At 38.4% G+C, this 24,944-nt stretch overlaps 1 protein-coding gene across 2 annotated transcripts in view; it reads right to left on the bottom strand.

Annotated features, from left to right (window-relative positions):
- Ube4B (Ubiquitination factor E4B) overlaps positions 1 to 24,944 on the bottom strand; it is a 287,660-nt gene that overhangs the window by 212,294 nt on the left and 50,422 nt on the right. The gene's annotated exons all lie outside the window — the stretch shown is intronic.

The raw sequence follows: 24,944 nt of genomic DNA, 5'->3' as shown, positions 1-24,944 counted from the left end.
CTCGTGCCTAAAATTTACTGGTATGTAAAAGAACTCCTGCAGGACTAAATTTTGGCGCCTCGGCATCTCCAAAAACTGATAAAAGTAGTTAGTGGTATGCAAGGCCAATTACAAAGTTATTACTGATATAAGTTATTTTGGCCTTTATTTTGACCGAGCTAACGAAAGCTCTCTGTCACCTTATTTACGCACTTACGAAGAAGAATTATGAAGGCAAGTTCTCTCTCATTTCGACTCGAATAATTCTTTTCACCAGTCAATGGGGATTAATAATTGGCAGCGCGAGATAGCTCGCTAGTGTGGGTAGTGGACGTAGTGAGAAATCGATATGGATGATAGTGTTCAATTTAAATCTAGGCTTCAGAAACACACAACTAAAATTGGTTGTTGTACACAATCACATTTTTCTTTCAGTACAATACTTCACAAAAAAAATTTCAAATCTTGTCAAAGACTGTTCAACATTGCTGAAGGTTTGACAAGATTTGAAAAGATTTGGCAAGGTTTGATAGAATTTTGTTTTAATGTGGAGGAAAGTCAACCAGCAATTGTGGTTCTTGGACCAGCAGTGTGATATATTCTTAAAAGGATGAGAAACACGCAGTAAGGTATAATTGACATGGAAAATTAGATTTCGATATTTCTCTACATAATTTTTGTAACGTATTTACTGCCTTAACATCATTTGCAGAGGTTATGTTATACTGCACTTACGTACATGATTTGAATAAAAAATATAGCAATGCAAGGGAAATTCGTATCTTAATTAATAATGTTATTTGTTTTACGTCCCACTAACTACTCTCTTACGGTTTTCGGAGACGCCGAGGTGCCGGAATTTAGTCTCGCAGGAGTTCTTTTACGTGCCAGTAAATCTACCGACACGAGGCTGACATATTTGAGCACCTTCAAATACCACCGGACTGAGCCAGGATTGAACCTGCCACGTTGGGGTCAGAAGGCCACGGCCTTAACCGTCTGAGCCACTCAGCCCGGCAATTCGTATCTTATTGCACGAAAACATATTAGGAATTCAATAATAATACTGATCGTGTTATTTGCTTCCAATATTGGGAGAATTTGCTAATAATAATAATAATAATAATAATAATAATAATAATAATGTGCAAAGATAGTCATAAATCGAACGTTGTGGATGGTGTTTACTTACAGGTTATGATACAGTAATAAATATAAAAGCTGTCCACTTCCTTGAGAAATTTCTCTTATCTTCTTGTATGCTTCCGCTTTATTCATTTTATTGTGGCACTCTACAGAGCTCCTTGAATAAAGGCAGAGATGTGCTTCATACTTTAGCAGTTAATACGCAACATCCCCCGGTCATGAAACCATTTTTGTTGCTTGCATTCCTACAAATCCCTTAGCGCAAATCCCTTATGTAAGCTTTTTCATAATCATCAAATTGACAGGTGACTTACAACTGAGAAGAGACACTATTCCAGCTATCTGGCACTTCGAGATGAAATTCCTTCTCAATAATTTCGCTTTCTGTTTCACTTCGTCGGAAGCCAGCGTGTCTGAAACATGCAGAAATTGCAGTGGGAGATATGGTTTCCCACGACACTTCGATACCTTGGATAGCTTCCAGTACATTCCATTTCAGTACTCATTTTACCTGAAGCCTATGCATCAATGAGTTGACCAGTATGCTACAAAAGCGGTGTTTAAGGAGTTTAAATATGCCCTGATCAAGTGGTTGTAGCACACTGGTACAATTTGGTGGTAGGAATACCAATTCAAAATACCGCAGCTTGGATGAGCAAGGCAATTTTCTATAAAAAGAACGACTTTTTTGTTCTTCGATCCCGTTCTCGAATCAAATGCTTGAAGCCACTGCTTAAAAAGCAGTCATCCATGCTTTTGTGTTTGCTTCATACGTGCAAGGAATGTTACATGCCTTTAAATGCTCGCGGGTTGGATGACTTGCCGATAATAAATGGTTTCAGTTAATCACTACCGTCCATGTTGCAGAACAAAAGAATGGTTAGTTGTTCTTTGCTGCGTTTTCCACCTTTGCATGGGTCGCCCTTCACCACAAGAGTCCTTTGGGGTAATAAATTATAGAAAAGTACAGATTCATCAACATTGTAGAAATCGTTGAGCTTGTACCTTTTAAAAATTTCATGGAGAATTAGAAGCCAGTCATTGATTGTTTTTTTCGTCTACACTTCCCAATTCGCCTTTTATTGTGTGAAGCGAAATGCCACGTCTGCCTTTAAAGAGGTTTAACCATTCATCGCTGCACTGGAAGTCTGAAATATTTAGTCAGAGCCAAGTCTTGCGCCTTATATTTTAACACGGGCCCTAAAATAGGAATTCCTGCAACTCGCTTCTGGGTAAACCACACAAAAAGAGCAGCTTCAAGGTCAATATGGTCCACAACACACAGTTTTTTTACTCTGGCTTGGAATGCTATCTTTTAAAACAGTGTCTTTGATTTTTTTCTTACTTTTAAGGATAGTAAATAGAGTCGAAGATGTTAAATTATACTGCCTGCCTATTGCACTTTTGCTCACACTGGTTTTTTCACAAGCCTGCAGAATTTCATATTTTGTAGCCAAATCTAACTATTTTTGTTTCCCACTCTACATCGAAATATGTTAAGTCACAGCAGAACAAAGTGGATTTGTTTTATTACAGATACTGTTTTTAAAAGGAACAAAGCCCTCCCCCCCAAACACAGCTTAGAAATAGCTGACAGTTTGAACTATGTTGTTCACAGTACCAAAAACTGAAGACATACAGAAATTTAAATCAGCACTACAGAGTACAGTCAGTTTGCTTTTAATATCACTAATAGCGCCGCCTACACGACTTCTTTGCACGTTACGGAAAGAAACTTGATCTTTTAAAAAAACAATAGCACAGTCTGTTCATATCTCACACAGAAAGTAATTTTAGACACGAGCACTAAGGAAATCAAGACTTAAGCAACACAAGAAGTGGTTTTACTCTGCGTACGACAGCAATAAATAAATGCGTAGGATACAGTCACACCACGAGGAACAACAATTTTTGACAGCAATAATAGCAGGTCACGTCGCCATAAGACCTATCTGCGTCTGTGTGACGTAAAACAAATAGCAAAAAAATAAATAAATAGCAGGTCAATAAAGAACTATTCACTGCGACAATGCATAACCATATCAGGTTGACCAACCCAACAAATTTGTGACATCCGAACGAACAACAGCTTGGCGTGAATTGTTGATATGAACAAGAGTATAATGGTACCAATAAAATTGTTTGCAAGAAACCTACTACTGCAATTTTTGTCAATCGTTTCGTGGAAGGTTTTATAATCTGTGTAAAATTGTCACACTAATGTACAAATATTCACCGTACTTTAGTTCGTGGAGTATCGAGAGTTACACGGACAAAAATAATCGATAGTGTTTTGCTAGCCACTTACACTGAAGAGTATAACTATCGATAACAAAATAATCTGTGACATCTGAAAGGACTATCACTTCGTGTGAATGCTTGATACAAACGAGAGTATAACGGTACCAATAAAATCCTTTGCAAGAGACCCGCTGCTGAAATGTTTGTCGATCTTTTTGTGGAAGGTTTTATAATCTAATTGTGTAAAACGATCACAGTAATATACAAATATCTACCGTAGATTAGTTTGTGGAATACTGAGAGTTACACGGAAAAAAATAATCGATAGTTTTTTGCTAGTTTTTATGCTGAAATGTAGAAATACCATGAACAGAAAATAAAACACGTTAAAACCTCGCATAATAATGGATGACTCAGTGAAAGGGTTCTCGATGTAACTAGGGTATTGTACAGTTTCATATAGGAATTTTGAAGGGACATCAAAAAACCTGTCATTAAAACGGGATTCTCGCCGTATCCTTTACTCGCTATAACAGACTTCTACTCTATGTGTATATATATTTTATATATATATATATATATATATATACAAAGCCCACATTAAAAAGGTTAATACAAAGGACTTCCAGTCTCTTACAGACGAATGTCCAGCTCTTTCAACCAAGAGGATGCCTCAGGAGTCACACAATGTATGTCCTCAATGGAACCAGCAAAAGCTCGCAGAGGGTAGTCCCTCAGAATGTGAATGATGGTTTGCAGTCTTTCTAGCCCCACTGATGTAGAGCAGAAGCACTTCTTCTGACTCCGCAGCATATCCTGTTAAGTGTGCTCCAGATAGGGCGAGGAAGGTTGAACCCAGGTAACTTTTTAGTTGGATCCCTGATGTTGACAATGCAGTGAGGGTGTGATTGAGACCATTCAAGTATCCATGTTTCGTCAGGTTTAAAATGTGATTTAACTAATTCCTTTGCCGTCTTCCAGATAGGTTTTCCTGATTTCAGTCTCACTACAGCATTTTCATCTGTATCCTGATGTAGTGGGAGGTAACTGTTCTTCAGCATCCTGATCCACAGTTTAACAAGGGCGCTTTGCCGTCTGATGTGACGAGGCTGAATGTTCTGATCTTGTGGAAGCAAAGGATAGAATCAAGTCATGAATAAGAACACATAACAAGATGAACACAATGACAAGTCGGTATTGGAAAGAAACAAGTTGTCAATTGAAGTCATATATATTGACATATCTACCAGTCAACATACTGTATATGACAATGACACGTCAGTGTAAGAAGAGGGTACAATAGAATAGGAGACAAGGACAAAAGCGAAAGTTATCTCAGAAGTTTTTATACACTGGACAGAGTCCCAAAATGCTGATCTCTATATCCCCAATGTTGTTGTTGTCATGCATCTACAGAGATCTTCAAGAGGTTCTTAGAAAGATGTATATCTGGATCATGCAAGTGTCTCTTCCTATTTCTTGTACAATGTAACTAGGGTTGCAAGTTATATGTAGAAAGAGAGGAACATAAAAGAAAGGATAAAAACAATGACAAGTCAAGAGTGGGAAGATGGAGCAACAGAAAGGAGACAAGGACAAACATGAAAACACACAGGGCAAGAACAATCTCCATTTCTTCATACACTGCCGTTTTCAAACAGATTGGCTCTCTCCACAACAGTCGCAGTTCTTCTCAGCTCCCAATGAACTCATTTCAGCTTCCCAGCTTCATCAAGAGGGCAGGCATCAAAACTCACTAATTATCATATGATGAATCAAAATTATTTACATATACAAGGTGTTAGGTGTATACATGCAGATATCTTGTTAGTCGGTGAAGAAAAGTACATCCCACAACACATACTATATACGTTTTACCTTGTCCTATTAGTTTCCCTATAAATGAGCCAAATATTTCAGGACCTAATGTGTTTTGAATTGCCGTAGTAGGAAACGCTGATTATGTCATACTGTCCTCGTGTCGTTGAGTCACGTGTTCAACTACAGTAGCAGAGTATAGGAGTTGTTGAATCTGTTTGCTGTCGTAGGCCAACGCATCTTGGTGTGCTCCTCCCCTTTTCGCTGGGGAAGAGGGGTGACAGCCCACGTGCGAGATGAGGTTATACTGTACTCGTAAACCGGTCTAGCTTTCGTAATAATAAAACACCAATAATAATAATAATAATAATAATAATAATAATAGGTTTCACGTCCCACTAACTACCTTTACGGTTTTCGGAAACACCGAGATGCCAGAATGTTGTCTCACATGACTTATTTTACATGCTACTAAATCTACTTATGTGAGGCTGACGTATTTGAGCACCTTCAAATATCACTGGACTGAGCCGAATCGAACCTGCCAAGTTGCGATCAGAAGGCCAGCGCTCTACCGTCCAGCAAATCAACGCGGCATTAGAGCATCCGTTTCACCATATTTAGGACATTATACACCCACTGAGATCCATGGTTGATGAGTGTTTTCTAGGCAGAGGATTAATTACGAGTAGTCAGTTCTTCTTCTTCCTATTATTATTATTATTATTATTATTATTATTATTATTATTATTATTATTATTATTATTACACATGCCTTTGCACCATTGATTTATTCCAAAATGCATTATTGTGTTTATTTTAAATGTAATATGTTTGAATCTCAAGACACTGTTAACTCTACGTTTACCAATCAGATGACGAAATGATCTTACGCAGCTGTTATGCAAGCAATCCAAGTGACGTTATACTCAGCAGTAGTGCATGAACCAGTGAATGTGACACACAGGATGTAGACTCCATGCTACCTGCACCACTGTCATTAGTGGCAAGTTGTTGTCACCTGTCCTGCAGTCATGGGCTAACAACATCACTGTAGCCAATTGATTACATAACGGAAACATTTAGATGTGCCGAATTAGCTGATGTTCACCTCGTTTACCAAGCTGTATAGAAAGATTTCCAAACAGCCGTATTTCCAATAGCTGAACGTTCACCGCTGTGTGCCAGAGGCTCTGGGAGTCAGGCTTGCTTCATTCTCGGATCGAGTGCCGTGGATCGCATCGCAATCCATCGGAGCTTTGGCGGGAAGAAGGATTTAAAAGAAAACTTGTCCAAGAGGGACCGACTATAAGCACAAGGAGCTTGGCAAGACAAGGAGGTACATCTAACTAGACTGCTCATCGTACATTGCGTGAACAGCTATTGTAGCCACAGCACTACCACAAAGTTCAGCATCTCACCGAGCAAGTGGCCGCGTGGTTTGGGTCACGTACTTATCAGCTTGCATTCGGGAGATAGTGGATTCGAACCCCACTGTCGGCAGCCCTGAAGATGGTTTTCCGTAGGTTCCCATTTCCACATCAGGCAAATGGTGGGGCTGTATCTTAATTGAGGCCACGGTTGCTTCTTTCCCATTCCTAGTCGCAGTAAGACGATGGGATAGGAAATTTTTTTTTTATTTTTTTTTTAAGTTGAATATCTCCAAAAGCGAAGGCGGGGGGGTATAATTATTTTTCACAATGCCCATACCTGAGCAGAAGAAGACCCTCAATGCCATTCACCAAGGTCATTTCCAGCACAAGTTTTCTAAAAATATTAAGGCTGTAAATTTGGGAGATCTGCTTCTTGGACCATTAGAGCTGCCTGCACGACTGACTGGCTCTAGTTATCTCCATTTTATGCAGGTTTTTTTTTTCTGCCAGAGCCTCTGGATGATGTTCCCCTACAGATACGTAAGCGGCTGTGGCTCATGCACGATGGGGCACCTCCTCACCTCAGCATGTATGCTCATCGAACACTAGAACGCCGTTTCTCTAATCAGTGGGTTTGTCGGTGTAGTCCCGTCAGCTGCCAATCGAGTTCATCCGAGTTCAATCTACTAGATTTATATTTCTGGACACACCTCAAAGACTTGGTGTACCAAGTGCAAATCCCTATGAATTTACTGTAAGACGACGTATTGGGGATGCCATCATAACCGTGAGCGCTGACAGAGGTGTGCGAGGGATTTATGCTGTCACCACATGGAAGTCAGTCGTCGAGTTAACAGACGACATTTTGAGCACCTCCTAACAGAACAGTACCTTCGAACTACATGTTCAAGTAATTTTGGGGTCGTGTTCAGAGTTATGATTAACAATTCAGATAATAATTTGGAGTTGTTGACAGTTCACTATTTTCTTTCTCGTATATTCTGACAAATTAAGAGCTACAAAGTTTGATTGTGACAGATAGCTTTTATTTTAATAATAATAATGTTAATTGCTTTCCTCCCACTAATTGTTACGGTTCTCGGAGACTCCGAAGTGCCGAAATTTCGTCCGGAGATCTGAGGTGCCGGAATCTTGTCCCACATGTATTCTTTAACATGCCAGTAAGTCTACTGATAGGAATCTGATGTATTTGAGCAGGTTAATATACCACCAGACTGAGCCAGAATTATGGCTGCGAAGTAAGGGCCAGGATGCCAATGCTTTAACCACCTGAGCCACTCAGCATGCAAACTTGAATTTTGATGGGGTTAATAAGCACTGCAAATGCAGCAATAAGTTAATGATTCTTTATTCTACCATTATACATGTTCTTTACGTTAGGAAGGATTAACTGTAGGTACATTAATTTATGTAGTTTAATAACATGCACATTATCCATTTAAAACAAAACTTACGATGTGCTTTAATAATTCACTTTCAATACTACTCATTTGGACATCCTATCCCATGCATTATTTCCTTTACGCGAGGAATGTTATTTACGTATACACCAGCATGATTTTGCCTTATTCATTCTCCATTTATGCAATGCAAAATGGGGATAGTAGCATATTTCATGTCCTGGAGTACCTATTCCGACTCTACTCTTGAATAATTATAATACCACACAATCTTACAGACCCCATACTGACACAGATGATCAGGCCATTTCCAGACTCACTAGAGCATGGAACTGATGACCACAAACACCCCAATCCCATAAAGGACCTAACAGCAACAGAACCCACATTAACACCAGCTATTCAATACATCTCCATTATGTCAAAAATATATCAGATGTAAGGCTTTTCAGGCATTTGCTCTATTTACCAGCGTTTTGTCTTAGGTCTGACATTAGACTCATCAGAGTGGGATGTGTCAGACCCTACCCACTGACGCTGGGGTGTATGCAGGTGAACTTATCAGAATCCCTTATAAGAGGCACAGTCTGATAATTGCATACGGGAGATAAATCTCCACAATGGAATGACTGCCCGCCTAGCAATTCCGAATGAAAAATTCTAAATTCCCATGGAGGGAATTAGATATTTTTCACCAATAGAGCATGTCAAAAATGTCAAAAACATATCAGATGTAAGGCTTTTCAGGTGTCTGCTCTATTTACCAGCGTTTCGTCTTAGGTCTGACACTAGACTCATCAGAGTGACCGAGATCGTTGACTGAGGGCTTCTGAAGATCTTGAAAATGGAAGTCCACAGCCTGTCTCCAGTCATTTGACCGGGTCAGAAATGGAATGAATGAAGCCCCATCTAGCGGCAAGGATAGGAAATGTGCCAGCTGTCGAAGCCTGTCGCACTCCTCTGGGGCAATGACCTGCAAGTGGCGATCCGAACTTGTCCTCGGGCATTCCCGGCACTAAAAGCCATACGCTGTTTCATTTCATTAATGACTGACAGATGAAATGTTAATAGAGAGTCTTGCTGGAATGAAAGATGACAGGGAAAATCAGAGTACCTGGAGAAAGCTGTCCTGCCTCCCCTTTTTCCAGCACAAATCTCACATGGAGTGACCGGGATTTGAACCACGGTATCCAGGGGTGAGATGCTGATGTGCTGCTGCCTGAACCACGGAGGCTTTCTGAAGTTCTTGAAACAGAAACAAAATGCTAACAATTTATTGTGGACAGGCTGCTCGTAAATTAAAAAAACTGGTTTGGGAAGAATGTTATGTAACATATCATGAACCAGTAGCACCAGCCTTCAGCTGTTATCTTGGACAGGCTGCCCAAACACATGAACAAAACCAGTTTGGCTGGTTTGGAGTATAACTTGTCATGATCCAGTAGCACCAGCCTTCAGCTATTATCGTGGACAGGCTGTCCACATACATAAACAGAGCAAAGCTATCCTTTCACATCAAAGAGGTGTATTTTAACTACTCTAAAATCATCATATCCCTTTGCTCACAAAAGTACTTACGACGATTATTAAACAATCGATATATTATGTTTCGACACATCATTCTCGATTGCTGCAAGAAATATCTGTACGTATACCCCTAAAACCATGTATACAAAGTTTGTGGACAAATGTGCACAGTCCAAGCTCGTACAATCTTACAATTCTAGATCTAGTACTCTGACATATTCTATTGCTTCAACTGATGTATGAATGAGAAACCACGGAATACCATCTTCAGGGTTGCCGACATTGGGGTTCGAATCCACTATATCCTTGATGCAAGCTCACAACTGCGCGCCCCTAACCACATGGCCAACTCGCCTGGTCGTAACGAGTGTAACAGCCTGCCTGAATATTGGTGGGAAGTAGCTGGGGAGTTAGATACCTTTCTTCTTTAGAATGCTATTCCTCTGGTTCATAAATTTTCTGCTACTACTGGTACGTAACACACTGATTCATCATAGCAATCTTGCTATTCAACCCCTATTCTGAGACACTGATTAGAATGCCCAGTTTGCATATATAACGGAATAATGTCAGAGGAGTGTTTGCGGCTCTCTGCGGCCTGGTCTTTCCAGCTGTGGAACTTTGGACTGTTGGATCAGCACCGTAGTACTGTTCGTTAAAAGTGGAAAAATGTGCGGTTTATCGTTTGATAGAGTATTTTGTACGATAACATTGCTTTTAATCGCTACATTCTTACTGACATTTTTGTAGTGACCTATGTTGACTTTAGTTAGGAAAACTACAAAGTCAGTCTTTCTGAGAATCCTGTAGTGAAGCATGGGTACAGCAGCTAGTACAATATAAATCCTAGATGATGGCATATGAAGATATGGAGATCGTCCTTGTCCTTTGCTTGTTCATGTTTGTTTTAGTCTCTTTCAATTGCCTCCTCATTCTACGCTGACCTGTTATTGTGTTTATCATATTATGTAGTCCTTATTTCCTGCCTTCCTAGCTTTTTACCACCAGTAAAGTACTTAGGAATAATGCGAAATAGAAGTCTCACCTTCAAGCGACATCTCTCCAATGTGGCTGCTAAAATCAAAACGAGAAGTAATATTCTTCAAAAACTTACTACCGGGCGAGTTGACTGTGCGGTTAGCGGTGCGCAGCTGTGAGCTTGCATCCTGGAGATAGTGGGTTTGAGCCCCACTGTCGGCAGCTCTGAAGGTGGTTTCCCGGGTTTTCCCATTTTCACACCAGACAAATGCTCGGGCTGTACCTTAATTAAGGCCACGGCTACTTCCTTCTCACTCTTAGGTCTTTCCTATCCCTTCATCGCCGTAAGACCTATCTGTATTTACAAGATGCAGTAAATTCAGTACTGGTTTCGACCCCTATGGGGTCAACCTCAGCTGTTATACATTAAATCGGTTTCAAAAACATCACATAAGGACTAATGTCTTCATATCACGGACCCAATTTGACAGATCATGAAAAAGTAAATACAGTAAAACCTCGTTAATTCGAAGTCATTGGGACTCAAAAATCGGACTTCGAATTACGTGATTTCGAATTAACCGCCAATTCGCAATTCAGAAGTACCAACCCTTGCCGCATTACAAAATATTCTATGGCCTGTTACTGCATGCAGTTAACCTTGATTTACAGTTTATACCCTTCAAATGCCATGAAAAAAGAACTATTCCCAAAATGTATCCAAGAAGGTGCATTTACAGTATTCAAGTAATTCACTCGGATATCTCACTGGCAAACATAACCTCACGCAACGGAAAAAAAAAAAAAAAAAAAGCACGATTCAAAGACGAGGAGAAATCTATGCTGGCTCCCATCTGCACGTGCTTTATTAATTGGATTACTATACTTAATGCATTTTAGATGCCTTGTATTTACAAAGGAAGTACCCGATGCCCTTAAAATCGAACTTTTCTATGACTCTATCCTTGTACGATTTCCCGCCAACTTCTTTCGTACTTCAGAAATGTAAACACTTGCCGCGTCACAAAGTGTTCTAAGACCCATTAATACATGCAATCACCTCGATTCACAGTTTAAACCTTTCAAATACCATGGAGAAAACTATTTCCGACATGTATCCAACAAGGTGCATTTACAATGTTCAAATAATGCACTTGGATAAATCACTGACAAACATAACCTCACGCAACGAAAGAAAAAAAAAAATTCACACAATCAAAGACGAGGATAAATTATGCCGGTCCCCCTGTGCAAATGCATTATTTTTTTGGATTTCTGTACTGTTCGCATTTTTATATGCTTTGTACTAGCATGGAAAGTGCCCGACGCCCTTGAAACATTGTGGTTTATCGAACTTTCCTATGACGAGGGGATAAAGTTTCTCGCTTCCATCCCATGAGCAGTGCAACGTACTACTATGCCCCATTTAAAACCATAAGACCGTTTGGGCTTGCATTAAAATAAAGCAATGCAGTTTCACCGGCAATGACAATATTGTTCGGTGCCTACGCTTTTTCGTCAACTGTCGGCATCGCCAGTGTTCGCGGATTCTGTTTTTCCACACACTGCCTGTTGAGTGATATTACGGCGTTCATTAAAAGGTTGAATATAAAAGAATTCCGATTTCATTCAATTTAGCAATCATGAAGCGCAATGTAGACCCACCGAAGTGAGTGTAAGTGCGGAAAGCTACCCTTCCACGTTAAGGAACGCGCGTTCTATTATGACGCGGAGCGGATAAATTTCGAGTAGAAATTACTCTGTAACATACTATTGTTTTAAAATGTAAAGGCAGATTCGAATTAAAAGTCTGAATTTCGGTAATGGGGCCGACATTGTACTTCGAATTACGAATTATCCGTATTTCGAATTAAACAATTTAAATAACATGCAAAACTGTATCTCATGTTTCCGGGTACGAGAGCTTCTTCGAATTAGGCGGGATTTTGAATTAACCGATTTTGAATTATCGAGGTTCTACTGTATAACAGTGGTATAATGGATCTTTTCTCATTGACTAGAAAGTTGCTTATTATGTAAAGCGTCATCTCATTGTAGCCTGAGTCTACTAAACATCAAAGAAAGTTTACAACGGTTATATGTGGAATTATTACATATTTACGTATATATTATTGAAACGTACATTGTCTATTAAAAACGAATATATACACATAAAATTTGACCCGCTATAACAGGCCGTTTAAAAGTGGATGAAATGATAAAAACCAGTTAAAATGGGTCCACATTTAACTCTAGTTTGTACTGGTTTGTTGTTGCTGCATTATTCTTGTAATATGGTAACACCTTAATACACAACTGTATGAAACACACCTGAAAGCCTCACGTGACTTACCAGACACTTATTGGAACAATTTTCAACAAATAACCAATGAAAAAATAGCAAACATAGCCATACATAAACAGAATACATTGAATAAGAAACTAAATGTATTAAAACAATCACATAATCAGCACATACGAAATCACACACCCAACAAACAACACTTGGCTAGATCTACTGACAATGATCAGCATGTATTCCATCCTCCAATGAAAAACTTAACTAATGCAGTATTCAATGAAACTGAATCCACTATACTGAGCAAGGGACCAAACACAATTGGGGAAATGACTCAATATTCCATGATATTACTACTATCATTACTGAAACTGAAAATGCCATAAACAAAATACCACATGAACAACAAGATGAAATCAGATACGAAATCAAGAAAAAATTACCACAATATATTAATAGAATGAGTAAAGAGAACAATAAACAAGATATCATGAACCACATACAACTCAAAAAGCTCTAAAACAAAATTAATCAAAACAACTTACTAATAATCAAAGCAGACAAAGGTAACACAACGGTTATCATGGATAAAGATGAATACATAACTAAAACCAAAACTTGCTTCCAAAACGAAACTTTTCAAATCAAAAATAAGGATCCCACTAACAGTATTCAAAGAAACTTAAAAACTTTACTAAAAAACACTCACTTTCTTTTAAACGAACAGGAAATCACAAAACTTATCACAATGAACCCAGGACTACCCACTGCTGAAGCATACCCAAAAATCCATAAAGACAATATACCGATGAGGCCTATAATAAATTATAAACCAAGTCCCACCTACAAATTATCACAATTCATTCAAAGATATCTCAAAAAACATTATGTATTCCAAGCCAAAAAAGCCATTAAAAAATAGAATTCTGCAACATCACTAAAATTATAAAAATAGAAAAGTACCACAGATTAGCATCATATGATATAATAAATATGTACCCCAAAATACCTACAACGAAAACCATAGAAATCATAGAATCCAATCTCAAAAATCATGGCAAACTTAGTAAGCTAGAAATAGAGGAATTCATCAAATTATTACACTTTGCCATCAACAATAATTACTTTAAATTTCACGATACCATATATCACCAAAAATGACTACCGATGGGATCTCCAACATCAGGTATACTGGCAGAAATATATATAGACTACTTGGAACACCAAGAAATCCAAAAACTAGATAATATCCCCTTTTGATGCAGATTTGTTGACGATGTATTTGTTATAATAGACAATAGGCATACCAATGACGACAAAATCCTAGAACAATTAAATGGAATAGATCCTCATAAAATTCACTATGGAAACAGAAAACAACAATACCATAAATTACCTAGACATATCTACAATTAGACATAATGACCACTTAACATATAAAATATACAGAAAACCTACCCATACATCCAATACAATAAAAAAAGACTCTACCCCCCCCCCCACACACACACACAAGAAAGTCGCATATTACAGTATGATTTACCGAGCATACAACATACCACTTACAAAAGAAGATCTAAATAAAGAATTAAATTTAATCCATGATATAGCCAGACAGAATGGATACGAAAAAGGAATGATTAACAAGATTATTAATAAAATAAAAAAACAACCAAAAACCAAGTTAACCAGATCCGAGAAAGATAAAAAAAGACTACGTACTATTCACCTATAACAATAGACATATACATCCCATAACAAACGTTTTTAAAAAACAAGGCCTAAAAATAGCCTACAAAACTACACGTAGCAACGCCAACATCTTACACAATTCTAAATCCGTCAACAATAAAAATCAATACAACCACTCAGGTGTCTACTGCTTGAAATGTAATAACTGCGAGGCCAGCTATATAGGGCATACCGGAAGGAACTTTCAGATACAATATAACAAACACATAAATGCAGTTAAGCACAGACATTTTTCAGCTATGGGACAACACATTGATGACCAAAAACATAGATTTACAAATATTAACCATGACATGCAAATTCTGAATACAAACCCCAAAAGCCCCTTGCTCAGCATCTTGGAAGAATTTTACATTAATTTAGATCAATACGTCAACCCAAATTTCAACCTAAATGAAATCACAGAAAAAACTAACATTCTTTTCGATACATCATTATTATCTGAAATTATTATTATCTGAAAAGAATCAAAAAACAACAGCCTACACATACAAATGAACCGCCTAAAGACCCTCTCTACCCTAATTCCGCTCTCTCCACAAATGCCCCTCCCATCCCTCCAAACTTCCCCTCCGTATCCGCGAACTACAGCCCCAGAATAACACGTAACAGATCTTGACGTGCAGCTGTGCAGCATACACAGTGCCAACACTCAACGTAAGTATATCATTACATATATTACACTTTTCTTAGCCCATTAGATGCCGTTTCTTACACAATCTATCTCTAATTTCAGATATTACAGTCTACAATATAAAGGAAGCCCTCACGTTATCACCTAGAATTTATGTCTATTGGTTGACATCGACATAGCTTTAATCCCAAGATGCACGGCATTACTTAATACTCCAGTTTACAATAGGCATTATCTTAACTTAGCAATGGTGCATGCAATTTCTCATAATAATTTAGTATATCAAGACAACTGTAATATATTATACTAGCATTAATCGAGAAAACATCCGAATGACAAAAACTAAGTTTAAATATTAGAATACAAACACTGTGTACTTACCATATTACAAGAATAATGCAGCAACAACAAACCAGTACAAAGTAGAGTTAAATGTAGACCCATTTTATCTTGTTTTTATCATTTCATCCACTTTTAAACGGCCTGTTATAGCGGGTCAAATTTTATGTGTATATATTCGTTTTTAATAGACAATGTATGTTCCAATAATATATACGTAAATATGTATTAATTTCACATATACCGTTGTAAACTTTCTTTGATGTTTGGTAGACTCAGGCTACAATGAGATGACGCTTTACATAATAAGCAACTTTCTAGTCAATGAGAAAAGATCCATTATACTACTGTTATATTTACTTTTTCATCATCTGTCAAATTGGGTCAGTGATATGAAGACATTAGTCCTTATGTGATGTTTTTGAAACCGATTTAATGTATAACAGCTGAGGATCACCCCATAGGGGTCGAAACCGGTACTGAATTTACTGCATCTTGTAAATAAACGTTGTATTGATAAGGTGGAGGCTTCTATATTATTTTTATATTGTAGTAGCAATCAATACGGAAATGAAGCTCATAGATTATGATAGACCTATCTGTGTCGGTGCAACGTTAAGCCAATTGCAGACAAGCCAAGTCTCCCGATTTGAGCGGGAGACTCCCGATTTGAGCGGGAGACTCCCGATTTTTCAATGTTCCTCCCAATCTCCCGATCGCCGGGTCCGATCTCCCGATTTTCAGGGCAATATCCGTAATTTTCGTAATATTTTAAACTCCCGCGGATTTCCTCGTTCTATCGATATATGGCTGAGTATGGCTGGTCAATAGTAGTTCTAATAATGATACCAGATGGCAGTATGGGGCACGGTGGCCAGTCATGTGCTGCTCTTTGGTCTATAATACAGTCATTCTCTTTGCAAGCCAGTCGAGCAAGTAACATTCTCTGTGGAGTAACCTAACTTCAGAAGTAGCACATCATAGTTGTTCTACCCGGGGCAAGACCTGCAGAAGTGCTCGCGTTGTGCCTTAATATTTGTTTTGGCCAAAATGTCAAAAAAGAAATATGATGCAGTGTTTAAAAGTGTTTATAGGGAAGAGTTTCCGTGTTTGAGTGAATCCAGAAAGAGACCAACGTTCACATTCTGTACTATACGTAGGTATGATTTTTCAGTTGCACATGGCGGGAAATGCGATATACTCAAGCATATGCAAACGAAAAAACATAAGGAGAGTGTCCAGTGTGTAGAAAGGAACCAGAAACTGAACTTTTCATATAAAAACCAAGATGTAAATCCTGTGACGAATGCTGAGGCGTTATTTACGTCATTTACAGTATAGTAGAACATAACCTGTCTGTAAATTGTGCCAATCACCCGGGACCTTTGTTTCGCAAAATGTTTCTTGATTCGGAAATCGCTAAACGATATGAGTGTGCTAGAACAAAAACAGCGGCTATCATTACAGAAATGTGCATGGAAGAAAGGGCGAAAATTGTATCACATATGCAGGTGAATGCATTTTCTGTTGCTACTGATGGTAGCAATAAAAGTGACTTGGAAGATATATCCCATTGTTGTAACATTTTTTAGGCTTGAACTCAATGAAATTCAGAGTTGTCTACTCTCTGTGCCTAATTTAGAAGGGGATGCTACTGGAGCTAACATTGCTCTCAACTTTTTGGGAATTCTGCATTCCGTTGAAAAACTGCCTAGCTCTTGGTGCTGATAATGCTCCAGTAATGGTAGGATTAAAGAATGGTGTGGCAGGATGTTTGAAGCGGGAAAATAGTAATATAATCATCGTAGGCTGCTCTTGTCACCTAATTAATCTTGCTGCCGAGAAGGGTGAGGCGTGCTTCCCCGTAAATATAGATGAAAGTATAATTGATATATTTTATTATCTGCAAAGGTGTGCAAAGAAGAAAAGTTCAGAGAATTTCAGACTTTACACAACACAGAGATCACGAAAATTCTGAAGCATGTGTCTACTCGATAGTTATCACTAAGAAGGTGTTTAGATAGGATTTTGCTTCAGTGGGACCCTTTGATTACATTATTCAGGAGCAAAATTGGGAGTAAGGATTCTCAGATGGGAACTTTGAAGACTTACAAAATTCATAAGCACAGTTTAAGTACAGATGTGTCTTGTTTGTCTGAAAACGATAAGGATTGTCATAACATTTCACCTCACTCCTCAGTTAAAAGGAAAACCCAGTCATCAGTTTCACTAAAAAAATGGAACTACTTATGACACTAAGAGCCATGCATTGTCACGTGAAGAACGACGTTTCATGTTCCTTTCATCAAATTTACATAAATCTTTTTGCCTTTTTCTCTCAAGTTTTATGGATATCTTTGAGAATCCAAATGTAGCTCTTCAGTCAAGTATGCCGCACATCCACTTATTGAGGTCAGTTTTAGAGGAACTATTGAAGAATGTGATGGCAAGGTTTGTGAAACCAGACATTATTAAAAGATCTTCCTCTCTCCTTGATGTAGATTATCATACTCCAGCGTTTGTTTTAGTGAACACCTTGAAGTCTGAGGGAAAGTGCATATTCTTTAAGTCTGTTAGAAAGTGTTTCTCTGCATCGTGTAACTACATGGTACACAAAAATCCATTCAAAGATGAAGTTTTAATTAATGCAGAAGTTGCAAATATTTCTGCTATAAGTAAGGCATCATTTTCTAGCCTTAGATTTTTCATTAACAAGTGTCCGAACATTTTGACTAGTGAAACGGAACATTTGGATAAAGAAACTGATATTCTGCATTCCCAGTTCTGTAACTTTCAGCTTGAAGAAACAGACCTGACAAAAGGAAGAATTGATGTTCAATGGGCATTGGTAGGTCAGATGAAATCAGCTGATGGTGTACTTCAATATGACAGACTCTCTAAGGTGATGTTTGCTATTTTATCAATTCCACATAGCAATGCAGAATGAGAAAGGATTTTTATCAGAGTCAAAAAGACAAAAGCACAGTTCAGATCCTTGCTGTCTGAACAAACTTTGGAGAAACTTTTAAGCTTGAAATCAGTTCAGCAAGGCAAGTGCTTTGAGCAAAAATTTAGTTCCAAGTTTCTGAAGAGGGCTAAGTCAGCTACTGTTGTGTTGACAACAATTAGTCGTAATGTGATCACCATGTTGAAGGATGAGAAGTCACATGTTCCTACAGTTCAGGTATGTCCAGTATTTAGTATTCACATGTAAATGATGAAAAATATATATATGGGCAAATAGAATTGATAATGTATTGAATTAAATGAATTTGTACATGTTCTGCCATCAGTGATGTGTCGTAATACGTCGCGTTTCGCTGCAAAATTTCTCCTGATTTTTTACTTTTGAAAGTTGGCATGTCTGCAATTGTAAAAAAGAAAAAAATCTTGCTGATACATCATGGGGAGCTAATACTCACATCCTACGATCCACAGCCTTAGCCCTATCAGATTCTATTGCTGAATACTGCTGTCCAACCGGGATTAATAGTGTTCACACTAAGAAAATAGATGTACAACTCAATCAAGCTTTTATCAGCTTTCGTTATAACTACGTCACTTTGTCTAATTTTACGCTGAAGATCCTTCTCAATTTTAGTGTTTGTGGAATTGGTCAGTAATCCTTTAATTACAGAGGGAATTTTTTTCTTTGCTTCGTACCGTACGTCATTCTGAACGTCGACTGGAAGGGTTTGTATGGCCATTTCTGTTTCTGCTAAAGTTTGTATTAATACTTGTCTGTTATCGAAACTATGCCAATTGTGATTAGGCCCTTTGCTTAATAATTGTATTTCTTGTTCTGTAAATGTCGTGTTCGACAAGTTCATGAAGGGGGGTGGGAATTTTTCACAATTAAAAGAAGATTTAGGTTGATGCTTATTAAGATTTGTTGGGGAATTGTTTTTTAGGTTTTCTAACTTCTTATTCAAAGTTGTACGTTTCTTGTTTATTAGATTTTCAACTTTATCTCTGCCGTATTTTTGTATGGAATCCCATTCTAGTGGAACTAAGTTACTAGAAGCAGAAAGGTGCGCTAGGTAAAGTTCCCGGTTGAGGAAGGATTTCTTCCTATACATAAATTTAATTTCTCGTTTAAGCCATATGCGGTTAACTGTTCTTTGTGTAGAAATTTGGAAAACTGAGCGTATGTTGTTTCTTTGTGTCCCTTTTAAGAATTTAGGAATTAGATTATTATTTAGACATTCTTTAAGGAAAAATATATCTGTGCTTACTTTTGCAAGTTTCATCTGCAGATTAAGATAGATGTTCGTATTGTTTCCTGCTTGGTTAGCATTCGTAATACAAGTTGTCCATTTCATGACCGTATCGATGAGTATAATCAAGAAGTAAGTATAAATAACCACCTAATCGATAGTTCTTGATCAACCAAGCTTTGCGAACAATCACGGGATGTATTCGGACTATGATCAGACTATGGCTAAGAAAAAGATCACAAAAACTTTTAAAGGTATGGAAAAACATTCAACAGAATCAAGAGCTGTTCATTCACCAAGAAATTGCACAAACAGAACATTAACGCTTGAAATCAAGGAAACCACCGTGGCGCACAGCAATTAACCTTGAAAGATCCTCCTTCAAAGTTACCAGTTCATGGAAAATCCAGCAGAAGCAATCTTCAGTATTCAATATACATCTAGTTGAAGACCCTTCTAAGCGAATACAAGGATTCGACCTTCCCAGACATCAGTGGAGTATCATCAACCGGATACGAACCAGACAAGGCAGATGTGGATATCTGTCACACACATGGAGATGGGCTACCTCTGCATATTGTGACTGTGGTGCCTGCTGTCCACCACGTTGTCACTGACTGCCTTCTTCATGCTTTATTACAGACTTATTACAGACAAGGCCACTTCCTTCGCACTCCTAGCCCTCTCCTATCCCATCATCGCCATAAGACCTATCCTGCCTGTGCGATGGAAAGCAAATTTTTAAAAAAATACTCAGTACGCAGCAGTAATCCTATCTATCGGCATCAGAGGACACAAAGCACATCACAACAAACAATGGTCAATGTAATGTTATTGTTGATACATTTTATGAGCTTTCTATATTGTAGGCCTTCACATTTAGTTTTCTCTCGACTCTGCGATATTAGGGTGTCTTATACAATTATTTATAGTATAGACTGTAGTTCCTTATTCTTCGACTTTACATACCAATTTTAATTAAATTCTGTCAACACATTTTCTCGTAACTTGGCGCTGATATGCACTTAACAAAAATTCAAATTCATGAACATCCCTGTGATCATAGCCGGTACGGTAACAATGTACAAGATATACATGATCGGAAATTTAATACTATATAACTTAAGTTATGAAGTATTTATCGATACAACCACTAATAGCATAAATATTTGAGAATTACATTTTAGGCCTTCCCCTACACTACCATTTCACTCAGTGTGAATAAAATTATTTATAGCCTAGATTATAGAAACCTCTTCCCCGACTTTGCATACCGATTTTCATTAAGACCATTAATAAATATTTGAGAATTGAATTTTAGGCCTTCCCCTAAACTACCATTTTTCTCACTGCGAATACAGATATTTATAGCCTAGATTGTAGCGTCTTATTATCTCAACTACTAATAACATAAATATTTGAGAATTAAATTTTAGGCATTCCCCTAAACCACCATTTCACTCAGCGTGAATACAATTATTTATGGCCTAGATTATATCGACTTATTATTCAGACTTTGCATACCGATTTTCATTACGATACGACCACTAATAACAAATATTTGAGAATTAAATTTTAGGCCTTCCCCTAAACTACCATTTCACTCCATGTGAATAAAATTATTTATGGCCTAGATTATAGTGACTTATTCCCCGACTTTGCATATCGATTTTCATTAAATTCTCTTTGGCCATTTTCTCGTGATGCGTGTACAGACATACATAGAGACAGAGACTAACAAATAACAGAAAATTAAAAAGTGCATTTCCTTGTTACTGTGGACACAACTGATACAGAAATACCATTCTTTTTAAATCCTGAGCAATGTACAGACAAACTCTTATTTTATATATATAGATGTCTGGCCAGGGCATCCTGCTATGGTAATGAAGTAGGCTGTACAGCCAGCGACTCAATGCCGAGTGTTGAGCGGCGGTAAATAACTCAACTCCTTATGGGGACAAACGGCTTCAGGCGGATGAGTCCCTTTAGGTGGGGTGATGGTCCCCAGAGTGGAGGAAATGCCACCTGAACCCATAAAGCAGCGTCTGTTCTCCATGTTAGGAGCGGCTGCCTATTATTGCTAGGCAGCAGTAGTGTAGGTGGATGTCTACGGCGGATGAACACCTAGATGTCAACGGCAAGGACATGATGACTGCACAGGAGAAGGCAATGGTAAACCACTCCTGTATTATTACCAAGAAAATTCTATAGGAAGTCTCTCAGGTGTTTCAAGTATGGTACCCAATGGTAGGACTCCCAATGCCAGTAAGTACCGAATATGCTACTGGGGAAGAGCAACGGTCACTTACAAGTAATCGCGGTTTGAATGACGTGAATGGGGGTAAATCCTTCTGGAGACCCACTTGCCGATGTTGTCCCTGATGAAAGGAAGGATCTGCGCTGTATGACAACTCATCATATCGCAACATGTTATGTTCGAGGAATGAGTAAAGGAAAAATTGACATAGTTAAGAATGAAATGATCAGATTAAACATTGATCTGCTTGGTATTAGTGAGTTGCATTGGACAGGAAATGGCTTCTTCAAGTCTGATGACTTTACAGTTTATTATTCTGGGAATGATAACAGAAAGCAGAATGGTGTAGCTTTCATTGTTAACAAGAAAATTGCAGCAACTGTGGAAAGTTACACAGTAGTCAGTGACTGTATTTTAGCCATCCGTTTACGAGGGAAACCACTCAATATCACTATTTTACAAGTCTATGCTCCAACGTCAATAGCATCAGAGGATGAAATTGAATCCTTTTATTCTATATTAGAAGAAAATCTACATCAGATGCCTAAAAGGGATATAATATCATGGGTGACCTCAATGCAAAAATAGGGGCAGAAAAAGACCTCAGCATCACCGGTGCCTTTGGTCTGGTGACCGACTGTTCTAGTTCTGCATGGAAAATCAGTTTAGAATCATGAACACCAGATTCAAATAACCTAAACATCAGCTGTATACCTGGACATCCCCTGATGGTGTATATCGCAACCAGATTGAATACATTTTATGAAGCCAATGCTGGAGTAGCTCCATCCATCCTGGGAAAATCTTTCCTGGTGCAGACTGTGGCTCAAATCATCAACTACTTGTAGCAAAAATTAAAGATCAATTTTGCAGAATTAAGAAGCTTGCTCCTCCCAAAAAGTATGATGTCTCTAAAGTCCAAACTTCACACTCCATTGAGCTTAAAAACAGATTTGAATTGCTTGATACTGATGAAAAGCATCCTGATGAGCTATGGCAAGAAAGAGAGTCCATCATTACTTCAACAGCACAAGAACACGTACCATACAAGAAACCAGAGAAGCGTTACAAATGGCTCTCTGCACATACCATACAGATCGCAGACCAAAGGAGATCAGCCAAGGCTAATGGTAATAGAAATCTCATTAGACAGCTGAATGCGGATTTTCAACGAGCTGCAAGGAAAGTCAAGGAAATACACTGGAGTCAGCAGTGCCACCAATTAGAAGAGGACTCCAAGAAGGGTCACACCCGTAACCTTTTCATGCAGGTAAAGAAAGTTCGAACTCCTTTTAGTGCTTGTAAAGGAGCAATAAAGTTCAAGGATGGGAAGATCTTGAATGCACAGCTAAGTATTAAGAACAGATCGCGTGAGTATACTAAACAGCTATATTCCCACAATGGTAAAGCTGTTCCAACATGTAGCGTTGAACCATATGAATTAGAACCAGATATCCTGCAGGAAGAAGTGGAGTAGGCACTGAAACAGTTACCAGATAATAAAGCTCCTGGTTTCGATTGCATCCCAGCTGAACTGCTAAAGCCTGTCCCTTTGGCAGCTATCACTGCTTTGTGCCAGAAGATATGGCAAACTACCACCTGGCCAAGGGGATGGAAAAGATAAATCTTTATCCCATTGCCTAAGAGAGGAGATGTCAGTGACTGCTCTAATTATCGTACTGTAGCTTTGATTCAACATGCTAGCAAAGTTCTTCTAAATCATACAGAAACGTCTTGCGCCCACCCTTGAAGCTGAGTTACCTGATGTTCAAGTTGGTTTCCGTTGAGGTCGTGGCACACGCGATCATATTGCTAATCTGCGGTGGATCATGGATAAAGCACGTGAATATCTGAAAACAGTCTACATGTGTTTTATTGACTACAGAAAAGCCTTTGACTGTGTCGTGCATGGCAGACTATGGGAAGCAATGCTGGAGTTGGGGGTACCCTTATATCTGACTCAGTTCAAACGTTTGCTTTATACAGAACAAGAGGCAGCAGTTCGCACACCACATGACAACACTGAAGTGTTTAAAATTGAAAAAGGTGTCCGTCAAGATTGCATTTTTTCACCATTCCTTTTCAATCTGTATGCAGAAATAATTATGCGGAAGTTAAATTTAGAGGAACTCAACATTGGTGTGAAGACTGGAGGAAGAACTATAAACAATTTGAGATATGCTGATGATACAACCTTGCTGGCAGAAACAGAAGAAGATCTAAAGCTTTTAATTTCCCACCTCAATGAAGAAAGTGAAAAAAAATGGGCCTCTATCTCAATAACAAAAAGACCAAAGTTATGACTACGGATGAGCATAGTACAGTTTGTCTAAAACTAAATGAGGAAGAGATAGAGAGTGTGCGGGATTTCATCTTCTTAAGAGCCAAAATCAGTCAAAGTGGAGATTGCCATCCTGATATCAAAAGACTGATTTCGCTTGGACGTATCGCTATGATGACTATGTCCTCGATCTGGAAGAGCAGAGATATCAGTTTGGCTACCAAGTACAGATTTGTCAATGTGTTTATATTCCCACTGTTCATGTATCGATGTGAGAGCTGGATGCTTAAACAGGCAGGAAAAAAGAAGGTTTGACGCTTTTGAGCTCTGGTGTTGGCGAAGAATCTTACAAATACCATGGACTGCAAAAATCACCAATAAGGTAGTTTTAGGGTGCATCAAGCCCCGTATGTCATTGGTTGGTAAGATCATGAAACTGAGACTAGCTTACTTTGGCCACATTATGCGATCAGGTGCAATGGAAAAAAACATCATGCTAGGAATGATCAGCGGTACAAGAAGACAAGGTTGCCAAAGGACTCGTTGGTTAGACACCATTAAAACAGACACAACCTTCACCCTGGAACAACTAAAGGAGGCAGTGTGGAACAGGACAACTTGAAGAGCACTAATTCATAGAATCGCCGATGGTCGGATTCGACTGAACGGATGGCACCAT

The sequence above is a fragment of the Anabrus simplex genome, chromosome 1 (genome assembly GCF_040414725.1).
Source record: "Anabrus simplex isolate iqAnaSimp1 chromosome 1, ASM4041472v1, whole genome shotgun sequence".
Taxonomy (NCBI): Eukaryota; Metazoa; Arthropoda; class Insecta; order Orthoptera; family Tettigoniidae; genus Anabrus; species Anabrus simplex.
Note: the sequence above shows the minus strand (reverse complement) of the source record. Positions and strands in the feature narration are given on the sequence as shown.